The sequence below is a fragment of the Sciurus vulgaris genome, assembly GCF_902686455.1.
Source record: "Sciurus vulgaris genome assembly, chromosome: 13".
NCBI classification, from domain to species: Eukaryota; Metazoa; Chordata; class Mammalia; order Rodentia; family Sciuridae; genus Sciurus; species Sciurus vulgaris.
Genome location: NC_136474.1, coordinates 35,717,587 through 35,735,590, shown reverse-complemented (window position 1 = coordinate 35,735,590; position 18,004 = coordinate 35,717,587). Strand labels below are relative to the sequence as shown.

Here is an 18,004-nt window from a genome sequence, read left to right as displayed (position 1 = left end):
GGACAAAAAGTTTATAAAGACCACAACTTATTTTGTTGTCTGTGCTTCTGGACTCTCAGCAACTCCTCAGTCTCCCCCTCTTCATGTGGAGTAGGGATCCCAGCTCCCAGCACATTTGGGTTTTGGGTGGATGTTCTGAAGTCCCCTGTGTGTGCTAGGATGGAGAATGGCAAAGAATAAAGGCACTATTCTCAGCCTCAAAATCTATTATATTGTAACACTTTATTGTGTGGAAGCAGAGTCCACTCAAAGTTATCAAGGTGAGATGGACTGCAGGGGAAGGCTCCACAGGGGAGGCATTGTATGGAGCTCAAGGCTTCTCGGTTCCAGATAAGTGTGTTACTTACCTGGCCATAAGTCTCAGGAGGGGACTTTCAGTTTGTTCAGCATTACATCCCTGTGGCTCACATACCCTTGGTACACAGTAGTATTCATAAGTGGTAGAAAGGTATTGCTGGAGTCTCAGAGGTTGAGAGGGAAGTTTCAGTGGGGAAAGGCCAGCTGGCAGTGCTGACAGAGGTATCTCAGTTTCCGATCCTGGAACTGTGTAGGATCTTTGAAGATTCATATAAGCCTCTCTCCTTCCCTCTTTGCATGGAAAAGATGAAGAAATAGCCAGCAAGATTTAGGATCTTGTCACAGGAAGGCCAAGAGCTTGCTGATGGTGAAGAGATCTGGCCAGCAGTGCAAGCAAGTCCACCATACTGAGTGTATGTGGCTTTTAAATGCTCAGCTTTCATCGCCACCTTACAGCTGAAGGGACAGAAATGTGAAGACAAGAGACTTGTACAAGGTCCAACATATTTGGTTCAGAGTCACTTATATGCAGCTCCTCTTATGGGAATCAGTGGTGGGCATCCTCATTAAAGAGGTCTGGGATGTCCCATGGATTTAATGAGATATCAGAATCTCATTTAGCTCATTTCATTGCATCTCTAGGGCTGTAATTAAGAAATCTCAAAAGGGTTATCCTTCATTCTTGTCTTCCAAGCTATTGAGGAAGGTGTTGGAACTTCTTGGCATCTTTTATCAGCTTTTGGTAAAACATTAGATTGAGTGTGTGGGCTTGTTAGAAAAGACTGTCAGGAACCTTTTCTTCTGATGGCTGGTGTGTCATGACTGGCTCACTCTGAACTTTTCTCAGGAGGGTGTAGAAGGGCACCTTTGCTTTCGGGGTCAAGGGTAAAGGACCCGGCCATTCTGAGGGTAAAATCCAGGGCATCATGGTGTGCTCCCAGTAGTGTACAGGACTGGGGTTCCTGGGATAGACCTGGTCAGCATACAGCAGAAAGAGGAATGACACTGGGATACTGTGATTCAGGTCTATATCCTCTCTGATATTGGCCTGATGGAGCCATTACAGGGGGTTTCTGCCTCTTTCTGGGGGTTTCTGGAAGAGTCATTGGTGACTGTACATTTTCAAACCTGTTTCCTTTTCTGCAAAATAGAGGCACTCATGTTACTCACTGACTGGGATTGTCATAATATGATATGGGGTGACACAGGTAGAGCTGTAGACAGCCTGCCTGACAAAACTCAGCAATACTATATTATGATGTGGCTGATGATGACACAATGTGTGGCACCTGTTGCCAAAAGGCTTTTACTCTAGCTGAGCACTATGGTGTAGAGGGTTTGATTTAGCTTCAACAGAATCTGTGACTATGGGATCTTGTTTTGGGCGGGCTGAAGTGGCCCCCAAAATGGAGTGTGAGGAGGATCTTGTGTGGGGTGTGGAAAAGTTCCGCCTGTCTACCAATCCCCCGGAAGGGGAACACCCTTGGTGGTCTGGTATGAATTGGTGCAACATTTCCCAAAAGAGAGACAACCAGCTGGCCTCCAAATTCTGGAAGAGAGAACTTGGCAGAGGCAAGTCCCTCATCCCCATTCTGTTTTTCCCATTCATAACTACTCCCCTCCTCCAATATTTTGGATTTTATTGGCAACTGACCTTGTAAATGGCATCCCTGTTTAATCTACATGATGTTGCATCCCATGCCATCTTGATTCTGTTCAACTTGCAATGTGTCTACCCAGGTTGTACATCCTTGTACCATTGTAGTGCTGGGCCACAAAGTAAAATGTGCTTTACCCAGGGCATAGTCCCTTGCCTTCCCTGGAACACAAGATAGTATCTCTGTGGGGATAGAAGTCTGTAGCAAAATAGCTATGTGGTCATAGGCCCCATGTGGGCTTACTGACCTAATTGCCACCTGGTTGGTGGTAGGAGGACTTTCTCCTGTTTCTACAGTGAGGCCTACCTGTTCACCTGTACCCCACACTAGGCATTTCCCACTCTCCAGGGACAAAGAACTACCTATGTCCTAAAATTGCAAGTCAATATTCTTTGCCAAACCTCCTTCAATGACTGTGTTTCTCCTGTAGATACATAGGACATCCTGGAAGATACCAGATATTGGTCCCTTGTCAGTTTTAGACAATATCAATGGGGGACAGTATTCAGTTTCTCAACTGTCCAAGGTGTCACGTTCTTAATAGAGATTCTTAATGTTTGATGTAATACTGCATATACACTGATAGAAGTGAACACATGATGTCACCTTCAATGGGTTGAAAATATGCTGGCTTTGGCATTCAAAAGAAGGCTGCTGAAGGACAGAGTCAGAGCTCAGGCTTAGCCCCTGTGTTCTGCTGAACTGCTGAACTGACAGCCTTGCTGAGGACTCCCTGCTGGGCCACACCTGGGTTGGAGTGGGTCTGTGAAGGAAATAACTGCTGACAGGGTCCCAGAGCTGTCCAACATTTTAGTAAGCAACTGGAAATCACCCAGACTTTGGAAAAGGCTTCCAGGCCAATTACCTTCAGAGGTCTGTGGATGTTCACTGGATTCTGGGTCCCACGGGAGGTGGTCATCAAGGCCTGTTCAGAACTCTGCCCTTAGGGATAGCTCTTTGTTTCTGTGGGCCCCCTCTTGTCCCTTACCCTTCTTCTGGGCCTGTGTTTGTCCCTTCTTAAGGTGTCACCACTGCTACTTTGCCTTTTTGTCAGACTTCCCCAGAGTGCTTCTCCTCACCTGGCTGACTCAGCACAGGGTGAAACTCAGGTGTGGCATAGTTCATGCCACCAAGAGGACTGTGCCCTTTTATGCAAAAGCAGGTCCAAGTCCATCTGTTCTTTAGGAGGTTCTTGCTGGCTCTAAATAAAATATCCCAGATGGTCAGCTGGGTAGAGACTGTTAGAAAAGTCATTATTGACGAGGTTGGCTAAGAGTTTGAAGACAGAGGACAAGGAGAATATGACAGATCCCTTTTATGACCTACTTCCTGTGTGTGCTCCAGTGTCCACTGCCTTGAACACTTTCACATCAAAGGAAGATTTTCAAACATTAACCATTAACACTTTCTCAATTATCCTTTTATTGTTTATCATTAAGATGAGCTAGTTTCTCCTTTCATGGTGCAAATAAGTGGTCAAAGCTTATGCCTCTCCTGATAAAGCTAAGAGTCTGAGCTCTGCCACTGAGACTCTTCTATCCAGAACCACTTGTGTTGTCTTCAACTCCAGCCCAGCCACTGTGGCTGCAGGATTATGGCAGACTCTAGCTATTCTATGCCACTCATGCTTCATCTGTGGAAATGCTGTTATCACTACTAGGTAGTGAGTGGTAATATTTGGAAGTAAGAGACACTTAGCTTGAGGCCTGGTACATTGTACATGCCCAATAAGGGGGAAATAGTGCTTATTGCAGTGATTTGGGAGTAATAATTCAGCATGTGATGACCTCCAAGCAGAAAGCTTTACTTAGATGTCACCTAGTCTGAGAAGCTGTCCCTGGCCCCCTGGTCTGTGTGAGAGGCCCTCCAGGGCATCCTCAGCTCTGTACTTTGCTGGCCCACTTCCCTGCTTGTCTCATGGGTATTTTTCTGCTTAGTACTTGGCCTTGGATACCCAGAGAAGCTCTGTTTTACTGATCTGTATGTTCTTGTTGGTAATAAAAACAGGGAGACACCTCATCTAGCAACAAATGGTATTTTTCAACTGTGACCTCAGGGTAAGCAGGAAGAACCTGGATGGCTTAGGGGCCTTTGTTGTGGTGAGAGTGAAGATGAAAATTTCTGATTCACCAGAAGTTTTACCTCATTCAGGTCAAATGGGTTGACTCAGAAGAGCACAAACATATATGCAAGATTTTAATAGACTGGGGGGCATTTACATTGATGAGAAAGAGAACAGCCCTGATTGAGAGAGACAGAATGAGCCAGGCTTCCAGTGCGTGGCTGGTTGGAAGGGCTGGCATTTTCATTGTAATACTTTAAAGGAGTATCCTCCATGTGGAAGGTTCTTGTGATATCTCCTGGGCCATCCTAAGTCCAGTTGATCAACACCTATTTATGGTTGATCTGATGAAGAATGAAGGGTATAAAATGACATATTCCATGCATTGTTAAGGTAGAAGAGTAGGAAAAGATTTATAGTAACATTATAAATTAAGGCTTTAGAGTTTATCTGCCATTTTGTACCCCATTGTGGTCTCTTACACTCTCATTCCTCCTGAGAGATTTTATCCTTATCATTAGTAAGGGGAAAACTTGAGAGTTAATGCATTAAGGAGACATACAAGGAAGCCAAGTGTTGCCTGTTTTACATGAAATTGTGACACCTTCATCTTTCTTGCTGTTTGACAACAGTAGGATTTCTCATGTCAAATCTGATATCATCTTGCACAATAGTAGGTTCAGGAGTATTACACTTTCTTTCTCCCAATGTTTTCTCATTGCTTTGTTCTAGGTAGGCTAAGTAGATGTCTCTTTTGAAATCATTTCAATTTATGAGATATTTGTTTTTGTTCTCAAGTTTGTGAACAATCTCTGCATTTACAATACCCATGCCAGTTATATGAGTGAACAAAGGTTAATACCCTTTGGAAACCAACCAACCATGTTTATCCATGTTTATCCATTGAGATTATTATAAGTACCCACTACTTCTGGTTGAAGCATGTTGGTTCCACTCCTTTTATTCATGCCGAGATGTTGCCAGGTTATTCCACTCTATCATAGTCTTATGGACCAAGAAAGTATTTATAATCTTACCACTTTACAAAGACAATTTTATTATTTGCATCAAATCTAATCATATGCCTTTCTATTATCATCATTATTGTCATTTCAGATAATACCTGTGTGGCCTCTTTTGTTGCTTATGTACAAGATCCTCCCCAAAACTACTATCTGGAAGGTATGTAAACAAGTCATAACCAGTGAACAATGGGTTCTCTACCACTTAAAGCATTTGGAGTACTACCTTATTTGCTAAAGATCATTGTTAGAAATTTCTTGGGTACTTTTGCCACAGTCCAACACAAGGGGCAACCTGTTAGACACTGCCAGGCAGCAGTGTGTCACATTCCACATTTCTAAGCAATACACATAATCCAGGTGTCCTGTTTATAGGACAGTTATTTGAAGTGTAGCACATTCCTAAATATAAAATGAAAAACTACTTCAAGAAAATACTTTCATGAATGTATTTCTTAAATTACATGCCCCTTATGTACATACTGGTGTTCCATTGTACATTTAGTAAAAGTGACTTTTGCAGTAGCTTGTCATTTTCACAATAATTTTTTTAAATATTTCAAATGATCTCATCACTCACCAATTACCTTTCTCAAAAGAATAACACTGTACAAATATAATATTTACTTCAAAATTAACCACAAGTGGTCAATTATTTGCTCAATTTAATGTATGAAACACCTCTAAAAACAAATACATAGGACAACTGACATACTCAGCTAATATCAACCACTACTTATCTTGAGGAGTTTACCCCAGGGCAACTGGTGGAGTTTAAGTGTGCACAAACTCCTCCCTGCTCAGATCATAAGAAATTGAATGCCCTTCTATTTTCACAGTATTAGTGTTACCTCAAGGTAGGTAAAGCTGTTTGTTATGATGGTTTAGATATTGGGTATTCCTCAAAAGTTCATATGTGAGACCATGCAAGAAAATTTATAGGTGACATGATTTGGTTATAAGATAATCAAGGATTTATTCCCTTGCTAGGGATAAACTGGACTAACTATAGGCAGGTAGGGTATGGCTGGAGGAGGTGGTTCATTGGGGGTGTACCTTGACAAGTGGAGCTCTTTCTGCTTCCTAGTTGTCATGGCCTGAGCTACCTTCCTCCATCACATCTTTCCACCCTGATATTCTGCCTCTCCTTAGACTCTGAGTTAATATAGGAGACTGTCTATGAACTGAGACCTCCAAAACCATCAGCATCAAGTAAAGCTAATGATCCTCCTATAAAATTGTTGTCAGTTCTTTTGGTCACAGTGATGGAAAATCTTACTGAAACACTAATCCAGGGAACAAGAGATGTGACTGCACCTATTACTCCCATGGGAATTCATCCTCTAGTATGTTTATGCCAATGTGTCCTGGGGTCATTTTTTCTTCTAAAAGATTGTCATTTGTTCAGGGACAACATGTCAAAAGACAAACCAGTCTCCTCCAATGTGTTTTGGTTATAAATGCACTCCCAATTTAATGCACCATCTTAAGCCCTGTCTATGTTTCTGGGAAGAACCCCAAACGTTTATTCCTTGGATAGAAGTTAAAGCCCTGCAAGATTCTGGGAAGTAAAGAGCAATTTGGTGATAGAAGACAGAGTGGGTATGTTTAGCTCTTAATATCTTTCTTTCCTTCTGAATAGCAGCAGGAAGTAATAGAAACCCATATGAGGAATCTGTATGGATTTTTTGTTTGTTTTAACTGTAGGTCTGAATAAAAATGATGAGTTTGATTTGGGACACAAGTGTGAGTGGGGAGGACATTTGCTTCTATGATATTATAACAGTAACTATTCCATTCCCAGCTTTTATGGCATAATTTTAATAAAACTGCTTCCACCTGTGAATCATTTAGCCACAGTGTTATCTAAAGGCACATTCTTTCGTTTTAGCTGGCTATAAAGTTTGTTCAATAATGTCCACACATTGGTATTTTCAGTTCAGGAATAAAGTAGCTAGATTTAAAGTTTGACATCCCTGCAAATGTTTGATGTCATGAGTGTCTAACAATGATGATTATGAACCAGGGATGATTCTTGACTTCTAAAGTTGTCTGGAGTTGGTGGGAGGACCTGGACCTCCACATGCTGTCCCAAGGTTAATTGGGAGGTCTTGTTAGCTACCAAAGTAGACATGGCCATTGTTTTTAAACAGTTTGGTAACCCCTGATGCATAGGATCTAGCTGTTTGGAGAAATGAGTTAGTAGTCTTGGATGGCCTCCACATTTGGGGTTTAGACCCCTAACGTTAAACCCAGTCTTTTGCATATGACTTTTCATTTATCCATATGATGGCATGTTTGTCTTTGGGTATACTTTCCTTTTGGACATTCAAGACTGAGCAGATGGTGCTTTTCTACTGTGAAGGTCAGTCAAGGCTCCTCAGCAGTTACTTTTTAGGTTCTTCAATTACAAATGAATAAGATTTTAATTCTTAGTAATCTTATATTTGAATGAACACCCAGGAAGGACTCTATCCTTTTAACTTTTTCACATATAAATATTTTTACCTCTTTTTACATACAACAATTTATAAAACCACATTTAAGAGACCCAAATATATTGTCTTTTATAGACAGTAAGAAGCCAATACTTGAATTTATAATTAGCAATGAATGTTTCAATATTTTAACTTACAACCTGGGCTGAGGACTGCAAGGCCAGTGTAGCAGCAAGTAGTGGGGCTGCTGGGCATGAAGGGGCCATGCTACTGGGTCTCAGCCTCTGGTTTTGCTCCACTCTCTGGATGCAGTACCCCCATCTCAACCAGGATGGTGAACCTGGCTGCCATGGTGTGGCACTGCCTCCTGGAGAAGAGGTCCATACTGGTCCTGGTCTTCAGGCTCTGGCTGGTCTACATCCTCAGCAACAACTTGAAGCAGGAGGACAGTACAATGAAAGATAGCTCCTCCAGGCTCAGGACCACAATCAATCCATTCCATGGAAAGTGCAATTTAACTTGGGCAACAGCAGCCAGCCAAGCATTCAGTGCCGGAACTTCTTTCAAGGGAAGCACCTCATCATGAATGATCTAGGGATTGTCTGTGAAAGGAAGAATCTACTGACCAATGGCTGCTGTGATGTCAAGCATCCCCAGCACAAAGCAGTACTGCTGCAATAGCTGCCTGGCCAATGGCTGCTGCAGCACCTATGAGTACTGCATGTCCTGGGTCAGCAGCCCAACAAGAATTCTTCCTGAAGCGCTCAACAGGGCAGTTGTGGCATTCCAGATCCTCTTCATGACTATGGAAAATCACTTTCAATTGTGCTTGGCTAAGTGCAGGAAGTCTTCCCAGAGTATGCAGCATGAGAACACCTAATGGGACCTCATAGGCAAGCACTGCTGAGGAGAGAGCCCACACAAGCTCTTCCCCATGTAATGGCCTGCTGCAGCCTGAGCACTGAGACACTGCCAGAGGATGCACCACCTGGAACCAGACTTGAGGGTCCAGGCCAGTCCTGGACAAGGTGGTGTGTGGACGATTTGCCTGTGACCACTTCCATGCTGTCCACTGGCTTCACCCACCACCTGGGCTACAACTCTACTATAAACTGGACTGGTGAAGCTCTTCTATAAAGTGAACTGGAACCTCTGGCTGGGCTCAGGCAGGAAAGATCTGCAGGCTGAGCTGGGAGTGTTGTTTTCATCCCTGGGAGACTCAGTCTTGGCACCCACATAGGGACCAGGAACTTGTGTTTGTTAGGTGCCATGTGTTCACTGCTATTTTGATCTGGGCTCCTCAGTGTAAAATGTTTTTTTAGATTCCTTTGGAATAGTAGGAAAACAATGTGTATGCAGGAAAATGCCTTACCATTCTAGTTGAATATATTCAAGGAAATTTTGAAAATATATTTTAACTTACAAATGACTCAGTTGTTTACCCCTTATATAGTTGTCAGATTTTAAACTATATGATAAGTAGTATTACAAATATTTATCTCACTTACATTTAATGTATTTTTAATAGTTGATTGTAGATTACCCATGGAAATCAAGATATCAGTCATTTTCAGTTGCTTCATTGAGAGAATACAGTAAGAGTCATCATACCTAAAATACAGAAAACTGAAGACATTACATGCCTCAAAAACCCAACAAAGAAAAATACAGCTTTGGTCAGCCAGTCACCCAGGCAAAAACGTGCGCTAACAATTCTGAAAACACCTTTATTTTTAGTACAAGTGGAGATTCAGAAGAGAAAATATTACCAAAACTTATAGGTGCTCCCTATAATTGTAAGTGGAGGATTATTTTAAAATTCTTTATAAGAAATGTAAAGAATTATATTATTATTTTAAAATTCTTTATAAGAAATGCTTTAAAGTAGGCATGTCAATCACCCACCATGCCACACATGACGTGACTGCTCCAGTGTGATAACAATCTGGGTTCCTGGACCCCTGTGGGCATTTGGACCCTGTCACTTCATGGAGGAATTATGTTCCAGGTAGTACAAGAGGGGCCCAGGTCTTCTAAAGTAGGGGCAATCAGTCTTCCTATTGCCAGTGTGGCCATAGGAGTCTGGCATATATGCAGGGCCAGAAGGAAAGGTATGAGATGAAATGGATGAGCCTATCGGAGTAAAGAGCCTGGATGGCACACCCCAAGTGCAAGGAAAAGACCAAAAACACAGGTTTCAGCATGTGGGCTCCAACTAAGTACTCCTGATCCAGTGGTTCAGCTACAGGAATTTTCTCAATTTCCCAGATGCTGGAATCACAGCAGTAGAGTTACTGGAAATTGCTGCTGGTGGGCTATGGGAGTTTCTCTCAGCTCCCCAGAAGCCGGAACCAGGGTCAGGCATCCCTGGATAGCTGCTGAAGAGATGAGAGTTCTCACACATGAAGCAGGTTTTGGTGACCCAACTACAGAAATTTCAGTTCTCCAGAAGCAGGAGCCACTGTTGGTGGACAATAATAATTTCAACTTTCAGAAGCCAGAACTGACTTTCTGACACCTGAGCCCCAGATGCTACTTTCAACTCCCCAGGAACTGGAGCCAAATTTCATTCTCCTTTTATGCCTCTAAAGCAGAGGAGGAGTCAGGTGGGCCAGACCCAGAAAGGAGAAAGAAAACATGAGCATATTCCAAGGAAGAAAGAACCCATGAGCTGCTATGTTGAAGAGTTCAACTCCATCAGGTGTCAGGGATATCAACAACCACCCTACTGCCATGTGAATCTGCATGGTTCAGAAATTTCTCAGCAACTGTTAAGGGAACAAGCTGGTGAACTGGGCTTCTGACTTTTATTCTTGTAAGTGAGGAAGGTTAAGAGCAGAGCAAAAGAATAGGATGCACTGTCAGCAGTGTGAGTAAAACTAGTGTGGTCTGGGTAGACCAGAGGTTTATCCCGTCCTAGTGAGTCTGGAGGAAATAATCAGGTGAGGGTTAGACTTGGCCCAAAGAAATAGATTTAGCCCTTCCTTAACAATTCACAGGCTTGGAAACAGGAGCACGACTGCACATCAGGGGTAGAGCTCAAAATTTCAGCACTCTTCTAACAATATTTCTCTTAACTTGGATACTGTCTACTAAATACAGGTTCCTTTGTACAACTGGAAAGGATTGATTTCAGTTTGTTCTTGTTTGTTTTTTTCTCCAAAATTTGCAACTGGTACTGGTACTACTTTTTCTAAGAGTAACACCCAAAGTCATTAAATCTATTCAGGCCTTGGATAACCTGAGGTGATCATCAGTCACCATGGCTAGATGAACCCAGCATTTCCCAGGCCAGATGTTCCCTGCCTCAGGACAGGTTTATACTTATGCTTTTATTAGGTTCTTATCCTTGCTGCCAGATTGCCCATTGACCTCTCAGTGGCTCCAAGTGACACAGGAACTGTGCTATTCTGTGTTCTTTCCGAGTTTTGGTCCCACAATGCCTGAATTAAGGCAGTGGTCCAGACTGATCAGGGCAATGGCAGAAGTCTATTATTGTTGTTTATCTGGCAGAATCATTGAGAAATAAATTGCAGGTCAAGGCTTTGTAATAGGAGATTACAGTCCTCTCTTGATCTAGCAACAAAATCATTTACCATGAACTAGAAATGAGCATCAAAGCAGCTAATTCAGTGCAGGACATGATTGGTGCTGCACCAATCATGGGTCAGACATAACCATGAACTGGCTGCAGTTTGGCTCTATGGGGCCACTGAGGGTGGAGCCTTTCTGAATGCAAGTGATCCTAGAGGAGACAGGCAGCTTCTCCATCCCTGGAATGGCATACTGGAACAAGCCATGCTGAGGTGGTCTTGGGCACTGCTGAAATTTCATCCCTCAGTGGTGTTTTCTGCCTTTAAGAGTGGCACAGGACACTGTGAAAAGTTCCCTTGGGTTTCACAGAGGTGCCTGCTAACACGGACAGAAGATAACAATGGGGAAGAATATCTGACAGGCTGTCACATTGGAGGGAGTGTCTTGGCCAGAGCCCATTTGTGGTTGTGGGTGGCTCCTGGCTGGAAACCAGCACCTGTGTGTTCCTTGTGTACACATTTGCTGTTGGTACAGACTGAATCATACCTGACTATGTTGTTGGTATTTTGTTTTTCTTTTCCATGCCATAAGGAAAAGCAAGTCTCTGTTTTATGTCTAATTCATGGATTCCCCAGTTGCCTGCTGTGTGTCTTCAGTACACCTAACTGTATATGTGGTGGTCCCCCATTCCTACTCCCTGCTCTGCAGTGGAGTATCTGATGCATCTCTTTGTGAGGGTTATTAACCATTTGCTCTTCTTTCCCAAGTTGCTTGATGCTGATCCTCTTGGCTCTTGAAAGCCACCAATGTGCTATAGAATACCTTCCTGTAGGAATTTCCCAAAGGTGTCTATGTGATGTACAGTAACAGACACCAGTGACCAACCCCAGGGAGTTTCCACCTCCACCACTGCAGAGAGGGATGAGGTGGGACCAAGCAGAGGAACCTTCCAGATAGCAGCCAGGCCCCTGCAGTCATCTTCAACTCTGCAGTGAGACTAAAATTCTAGGCTAGGCCAGGCCTGATGGGTGGGTAGCCAAGCCCCTCTGAGCTCCTCTGTCCTGAAAACAGTCTGGAGTTATCTCATTTTACAGAAGTAGAAACAAATTCAGAAACTACCAAGGGCTTCAGCGACTTGCTGAAGGCTCCATAAGAAAAACCTATATGAAGACCTAGGTCTTGAGGGCAGGTCTCGACTTGTCACCCTCCAAAGGGGGAATGAAGAGAAGTGTGAGGGAGGCTGGAATGCTTAGGATCTGGGAGAACTATACTCTGAGAGGCCCTTTCTTATATAGCCCCTCAACCCCAAAGAGGCACGGTCTCCTTATGGTACACCCAACCTCTTTTGTTCTTTGCCCACACACTGGGTCTCAGTTTCCCCAGGGAGGAGAAATGACTGCCTCCCCAGTTGGAGGGTTAGGTCAAGGGACAAGTGCACACATGCTCAGAAGGTAATCATTATCATGATTATGAGGACACCAGGGTCGAGGCAGGGCCCTTTTGCCATCCTTGGCTGTCCCAACACATTCTCCATGCTAGACTACCTCATCTTCTTGATTCCTCCTTTCTCCATCTCCTGCAGTCACTGTGTTGAGTCACTGAGGCCACCAACCCTCCTTGGTGATCCTGACTCCCTCAGTGACTCTATGGGCAGTGTCAGTGAGTCCTGGGCCTTCCTCTGAGGAAGAGCTCAGTCAGGGTAGCAGGGAGATACTTCATCAACCCTCTCTGAATGCCTCCCCACTGAAAAATGCAAGCTGGCCCAGTGACCCAGGCAACCATCTGGCTCTGTCACAGCTATGTCTTCAGAGGTCCCTGCAGGCAGATGACAGGGCTGCCTCTGCATCCCTGCCTTTGCTGCCAGGCCTGAGTCTGGCACATGCAAGACCTCTCTCCACCTGGCCTGGCCTTCCTTGGGCAGCATCAGGTTTCCTATGGTGTTTGAAATAGCTTCCAGTTTTTTTCTGTTACTAAAAGTGTGGTGGTGTCAGTGGCTAAGCCCCCTTGCACAGTTGTGGACCTGGCAGGGCTGTTCATGACCTGTGGTGAAAGAGATGATGAGGGACATGCTTACAACCTGTAGTGACAGAGATGATGGAGGTTGTGAAAGGCCCTGTGAACACCTACCTGAACCAATTCATGGGGAAAATACACTCTTTGTCACTGCTGGTTTGCCTATCTGCAGGAACCTGCATCTTTTTCTGGCTCCAGGGTTCCTAGAAGAAAACAGAAAAGAAACAATGAGATAACTTTGGGGCCATCCCATGAAACAGGATTATACGTCTCTTCAAATCCTTTGGGGAAAGGGCTAGGGAAAGAAGGAAGAAATGAACAAAGGAACAAAAAAGTAGCTTAACTCTTTCTAAGAATGGTTACCTAACACCAGCGGTCAATGGGTCAACACTTGTCCTGCTACCCTCATAAGAAGGCTCTGAGATGTCCTTGCCATGGAAGCAGGTTGCTGGCAGAACTGTTGGGACAACTGATATGGACCTGGGAGCCTCCTTCCTTAGAGAGGTGTTATGAAAACATTAATGCTCAATATTTTTCACCTGCATTAGGACTGATATTCTGCATAGAAAACCCTATCTTGACTTTGGTTAGGGATTGCATATCAAACACAGAGTCCTGCTCAAAGAGGAGAATACGGGTGGCATTGTAAGAGCCAGACCTGTTTTTCTAGACTGCCTTTGGACCTCCACAGGCCCCAGCCCACTCTATAAACTCAACTCCTGTGCTTGTCCAGTGAGTGAGTGCCTACTTTGTGCGAGGCTCAGTCCTAAGCTCAGAGGAACAACATGGGCATGGCCCTGGCACCCCTGTTGCTGAACTCTAGCAATGTCTCAGCTTCCTTGCTGGCCCTGTTGGAAACACACTGCTGACTTCTTGTGGCAGCCTTGCTACTACTTCAGAGGTGATCTCAAACTTGCCTGTTCCGGGTTGTATACACCTAATCTCTGCTGTCACCTACTTTGACAGGCCATTTCTTGCTGTCTTTTACCACTCATTGCTTGTTTAGATCCTGTTCTTGAGATCCAAAATGCCTCTTTGACCCCATCTAATAAAACCTGTGCACCCCATCCTTATTCTCTAAGATCCAATCACATGACGCATTGTCTTGCTGGCTACACCATGGGCTCTATGTGGGCAGATTTGTCTTGAACCACCTCTGAGTGTCCACTTGGTATGTTCCAGGGACAGTGTTGGATAGCCAATGCACAGCAACTGTCAGTTGAGTGAGCATGTGAGGGGTCACAATCAGCCTCTTGAGGAAGTGCTTCTTTCAGTGGTCAGTCACACTGTTCAGCATCCCACAGAAGAGGCTCCTTACTCAAATGGCTGTGACCTCAGGGTTTTGCATCCATGTCTATTTCTCCCACTGCATAGTGAGCTCTGAAAATACCAGCACAGGGCCTGGTAGGAAGCAGGCTTAGTGTGTATCTGTGGAATCTGTCATGCTATGTGCTTCTCTGTACCTCAGCAACTGTCAGGGCATCTGTCACAGAGCGGGCAGGCAGAAGACACTGAAGTGCATTGATTAGACCCTTTCCATGCCTGTAGTCACTACACACACACACACACACACACACACACACACACACACACACACATCATTTGAGCTTCTCCCAGTGACAGACTTTAGAAATAGCACACACATTTTTTCTGATACTGCTCTCAAAAGGGCAGAAGCCAGATCTATCTTGATTATTGTAATTTGGAAACCCTTCACTTAGGTGACTCTGCCTTATAAAGTATATTAAAATTTGTATAATTCCCTGGACAAGATGAAGATTTTCCTTGTAGAATTCCAACTACAGTTGTTCTGATTTTTAATTAACTATAAGTATTAATTTGCATGACAACAAGTGTACATTTTATAGTGCTTTTATACTCAGATTATCAGATGAAGAATGTTTGATCAATGTTAGTATTGAAGGGGTGAGTGATAATTTTGAACTGGCAATAAGATTTGTAGTTTTTTACTTGATCAACAAAAACCTACTGGGTACTCACTATGAGCAAAGCATAATTTTTCAGGCTTTGGTAAAGAAACAAATAGCCAGATCTACTAAGGAAACACTTATGGAACATTTACTGAGGGCGGGCTCTGTGCTAGTAGAGAGAGAGTCTGGTGACAGGGGAAGGCCACAGCCTCCTAGGAGCTCTCAGAGACCTTAGTGGGAAGAGTACTTAGTGAGCAGAGGACACATTTTTGGTTATGAGTTTTGTGCCTGAGAATGCTCAAAGTAACCTAGACAGAGTGGAGAGGGCACACAGAGGAAAGGGCAGAGCTTTTCACAGATGAACATCACTCTGTATTAGTTATCTATTGTTTTGTGTCAATTTACTGCCTGATTAACTGCTTAGAACAAGATTTCAGTCAGCAGGCACCAAAGCAGAAACAGTATCACAGAAGGGCATATCAGAGGAAAGCTGCTCAGCTCATGGCTGCCAGGAAGCAGAAAGAGAGAAGTAGAAAAAGGTGACAAGGAATAACACTCAGGGCTCACCCCCAGTGACCTACTTCCTCCAACAAAGTCCCACCACCTCCCAGTAGTTCATTCAGCTCTGGACTAATTAATCCATTGATGAGATGGGAGCCTTCATGATTCAATCACTTTTCAAAAACCCCATCTCTGAACACTGCTGCACTGGGGAAAAGACTGCAACACAAGAGACTTCGGGGACATGCCAGATCCAAACCACAACAAGCAACCAACATGTTCATTCACACAGTTGCCTGAGGGTCAGGAATAGGGGTGGTGTAACTGGCTGATTCTGCCCCAAATTTTCTCATGAGGCTGCAGTCAACTGAGCCCTCCCTTGAGTGGCGTGGGCAGGACTCCACTGCACACTGGCCTCTCCACAGGGTTGGCTGAGTGTCCTCAAGACAGTGTAACCGGCTAAACACAGAGCTAATGACCAAATTGTGGGGCAAAGGTGTGGGTCACGGTGGCCTTTATAACCTGATCTGGAAAGTGACATAGTCACTTTACCATATGCTGTATTGTATTGGTCACACTGACCATCTTGGTAAAGTGAGGGTGGAGATTACACAAAGGAGAGTCAGATTCCAGGAGATGGGAATCATTGAATCACTGTGGCCATCTGGCTATCACACCCTCCTCTGAATGAGGAGAGAAGAAATGCAGAAGGGCCCATCATGTGGGATACAGTCATTGTCCAGGTGATAGTGAGAGCTGGCCACATCCCTGGGCAGTGATCATTTACATGACTGCCGGATCCTTGCCTAGGCTTCCTGGATAACTAATCATTCAGATGGCTTATAAACCTGAGTTCACTACCTGAGATTCATAATGTTATGATGCATACAGTATAATATAATTTAATACATAATAATATTCATAGTTACATTTAACATATTATTATCATAATAAATTGAAATTTGAGAGCTTTATAAGCCAGTATGACCCAGCCAGTTCTCAAGAGAATTAAAATTACTACAGCAGTACTGCAGGCCCACATTTAGCACCACAGTTCACAATAGCCAAGTTATGGAACCAGCCTGTATCCATCAACAGATGAATGGTTAAAGAAAATATGGTGTATATATACACAATGGAATTTTATTCAGTCATCAAAAGTGAAATTGTGGCATTTGCAGGAAAATGCATGGAATATGAGAGCATACGTTGAATAAAATAAACCAGAATCAGTAAAAGATGTGTCCTATGTTTACTCTGGGCACCAGGGGGAGGACAGGGAGGGCAAGAGGAGGAACTAGGGAACAAAATTTCCCAATTTTTGTGTTGTTCTATCATGCACATGTACACAAAGGTAAGGAGGAATCCCAGAATTATAGTATTATATATAATATAATGTCCCAATTTAAAAAAAAGTGATATCCCAGGTTGGTTCCTTATTACACAACATTCTTTCTCTTTTCTCTCTCCTCCAGAACCCCAGGATTGTGCAGAAGGTCAATGCAAACTGTGGCCTAGAACCTGATGTGTGAAGAGGCCTAAAGCTGCCCACCACAGTGGGGGGGGGGGGGCATGCACATTGGGCAGCTGAGGCCTGAAGGATCTCGGGCTGCAACATGTTGCACCAAGCTCCACAGGAGCCAGCAGGTCCGGGTCTGGTGACTAAGACTGATGTGGACCAACAAATTCAAAGAGTGGACGGGGAGGACAGGTGGCCAGGAGCACTGGCAGCAGCTGAGTCCCGAGTAGCCGCAGCAGTCAGGAAGCCCAGGGCGGACCTTCAGTGGAGTCTGAGTCTGGCCCCCACCCTCCAGCCCTGTGGGTTGTTGTCTGGGTGGATTTAAACAACCAAGTAACTCAAACTGGGGAACCATGGAAGAAGGTGGATTTGACCCTAATGAATGTGTTTGCTGTCATGAACATGCAAGGAGAAGACTGGTCAATGCTGGTGACAGTGGCATCAGCATTACTATGATCTTGAAGGCCTGAATGGTTATTGCGGTTATCTTGTTCTTGTTGAGACATCCTGATTGAAAAGGATCCAATTTATTTGGAAAGCCAACCAGTCCTCATAATGGACAAGATCCACCAGCTCCTCCTGTGGACTAACTTTGTGACACAGGAAGTGGAAATAGTTAGCACCTTGCAAGACCAAAAGAACTTTTAATCCCATTAGAACTGTTTCTCATTTTGCATCTGCAATATGGGATGGTACTGTCTTCATGATCTTCTACAAATTTTACTTGCATACTTATTTTTGCTTCCTGTGTTATCACCATTCCCATTTACAGTATATTTGAATAAATGATTATATTTAAAAAATTACATGAGGCTTCTTTGGTTGTCCTAAACTTTAAACATTCCACTCATTCTGTTTGCGTGACTACAATTTTTGGGTGATTTGTGACCTTGTTGAAAGAAATTTGAGTTTTCTGCATTTAAATATTATAAATGGTTTTGATAGGTTTTTAAGGTTTTTGTCTTCATAAGATATTTATGAAGTTCTTTGGGGTTATCTGGGATTATATGAAAGAAGATGAGAACCACA

The 18,004-nt window shown here is 43.7% G+C and overlaps 1 pseudogene across 1 annotated transcript; it reads left to right on the top strand.

Annotated features, from left to right (window-relative positions):
* The first annotated feature begins 6,807 nt into the window (after positions 1 to 6,807).
* LOC306642714 (SREBP regulating gene protein-like) lies at positions 6,808 to 8,990 on the top strand (annotated as a pseudogene). The gene has a single exon. The product of its transcript is annotated as an SREBP regulating gene protein-like (transcript).
* Positions 8,991 to 18,004: the final 9,014 nt, after the last annotated feature.